Consider the following 2,744-nt stretch of genomic DNA (forward strand, 5'->3'; position numbering starts at 1 on the left):
TCCAATTTACAAGCTCAATATATGAAAATATATTTTACGAAGTAAATTACTTACATTACCAAATACTTTGCATACAGAATAAATTTAATTTAGATCATACTTAAACTAAGTTGTTGAGCTCCTCACATAAAATTTGACTTATTATTTTATTTGAAAATATTTTAATAAATTTGGCAGGATATAAATAGTAAGGAAATAGATATAAAATTCATTCTACGATATGCTTTCTTTTTCTCTTTTGTACAACATCCATTTTTATCTTGTCGACTCAGGATTTGACCCACAAAACATTGTACAGGCTTTGTCTTCATATGCCTAAGGAATCATCAATACAGCAATTTAAATAGGATTATAAAATAAATAATGCACCAATTTACATTAATTCATATATTTCAGTATGGTAGGTGATAAGATGGCATCAAGCCTTATCAATGAAAATTCTCTCTCTTGGATAGCATTGAAAGAAACTTGTCACAGGCATGTCAAACGAATACTAAGAATCAAAAAATATTTTAAAATATCCTAACTGCCATCAACATGTCACCCACTCACATATTTCAGTATGGTCACTGAAAAGATGGCAGCAATGTTTTCATGATGTACCCAATCTGCTAGATGGAGAGCACATATTCTCATGACTTTCATATACTATAAAATCCTTAGCAAACAGAATTTCCTGAAATACTGGCACAAGCCTCTTTAAATTTATATAAGTTCGACATGTGATAAAGTAAATAATAATGCTTCTACACCAGGCGTTACAAAAATCGGAATTCTAGGAAGCAATAGATATCTGTGGCGAACTAAAGAAAAATAAGCCAATTGTTATGTTCCATTTTGGCCTAAATGGCCTACTATACTCAATTCCAGGTGTATGTGCTCAATTGCAAGACTGTTATTATATGACCGGTTTCCATAAACAAGTGTTCGTGGTCTTCCAACCACACAAGCAGAGAAAGTGATTCCATTTTTATTTGAAAAGCTAGTTTGATTCAAGCATTATGAGTTACTACGAGTAACTTTGTGGACGTGATAGACGACTACCAACAACTACGCAAGCCACTTTCTAGATTATTGATGGAAACTACATGCTATAACCAAAATAAAATTAACCAATAACCATCTCACTTAAACAGCAAACCACAAACCAAGTACCTTTGCATGCAGCAACAGCGTAGGTTGTGTCTTCATCTTACAAGCAGCAAAAATTGTTTTCCAAGCACTCCATTGTCTCTGTATCCAGAACAACAACTCCAGTTAGCGAGTGGATATTGCTTTTTTCTTTTTCTTATCTCTTGTAGATATTGCATTTTTTTCTTTTTTTTCTTCTTCTTTTTTTTTTTTTGTATATATAGCTTTCTTGTGTTTGTTTTTCTTTCTTTAATTTTTGCGGATATTTCCTTTTTTTCTTTGTTTCTTCTGCTCGTCTCCAAATGCATCTTGAGAAATCTGTTGAAAAAATACCAGAGAAGTAGAGAGGTCAGTGTAAGATAACCTATCACTTATAAAAAATTGTTGCTGCAGCAAAAGTCCTAAGCTACAAAAGCGAAAAAATAACTTAGGCGCCTTGAAGGCGGTGAGTGGATTCCAAAGGAAGAAGAAAGAAAGAAACACAACTAAAGAAAGATCATACCTCCAATTGATCCCAATTCGACCACTTTTTTGTCAATTTCACCTACAATGGCTTTTAGAGTATATTTCCCCATTTCCCACTACTGCATCTCCTTATATTTTTTCATCTCAGCACCTTTGGCTTTTGAAGCAGCTGTAAGCAGCTTCTCTTGCTATTTTAGAAGAATCAAGTAGATTAAATAATGTGTCAAATAAATAAAAAACATGCAAGCACATCCACATATAAACATATTCATATGCAGTTTTTGAGGAATGACTTACTTCTTTCAGTTGTTTCTTTTCCTCCATTAGACGAAGTATCTCCTCCTTTGATATTCTCTTTGGTTTCATTGTTTCATATTCTTTCTTTTTCTCTTTTGTATAGCATCCATCTTTATCTTGTCGACTCAGGATTTGTCCCACACAATCCATTGTAGATGCTTTGTCTTCACATGCCTAAGGAATCATCAAAACAGCAATTTAAATAGGATTATAAAATAAACAATGGATCAATCCACATTAATTCACATATTTCAGTAGGTAGGTGATAAGATGGCATCAAGCCCTATCAATGAAAATTCCCTCTCTTGAATAGCACTGAAAGAAATGTGTGAGAGGCATGTCAAACGAATACAAAAGGATCCAAAAATATCCTAGCTACCATCAATATGCCACCACCACTCACATATTTCAGTATGGTCACTGAAAAGATGGGAGCAATGTTTTGGTGACGTGGCGAATCTCCTAGAAGGGAAGCTTCTCGGGCAAGCTCCAAAACAACAATACAGCACGAGGGAAGGAATCCACTCAATTATTGGAATAATGAGCATAAGGAGAACACATATTCTCATAACTTTCATACACTATAAAATCCTTATCAAACAGAATTTCAAGAAATACTAGCACGAGACTCTTTAGATTTATATAATTTCCACGTGAGATAAAGTAAATAATAATGTTTCTACACTAGGTATTACACAAACTCGAAGCCTAGGAAGCAATACATATCTCTGGCCTACTATACGCAATTCCAGCTGTGATGTGCTCAATTGCAACGGTGTTATTATAAGACTAGTTTCCATGAACAAGTGTCCGGGGTGTTCCAACCGCACAAACACACAAAGGGATTCTAT

General features: G+C 34.1%; 1 long non-coding RNA gene across 1 annotated transcript; it reads right to left on the reverse strand.

Annotated features, from left to right (window-relative positions):
* On the reverse strand, positions 812–2,744 carry LOC110012581. The gene is made up of 3 exons (XR_002287798.1): positions 1,894–2,744; positions 1,634–1,784; positions 812–1,449 (listed from the first exon to the last, which is right to left on the reverse strand). It is a non-coding gene; the product is annotated as an uncharacterized LOC110012581 (long non-coding RNA).

Source organism: Sesamum indicum, linkage group LG9, assembly GCF_000512975.1.
Source record: "Sesamum indicum cultivar Zhongzhi No. 13 linkage group LG9, S_indicum_v1.0, whole genome shotgun sequence".
NCBI lineage: Eukaryota > Viridiplantae > Streptophyta > Magnoliopsida > Lamiales > Pedaliaceae > Sesamum > Sesamum indicum.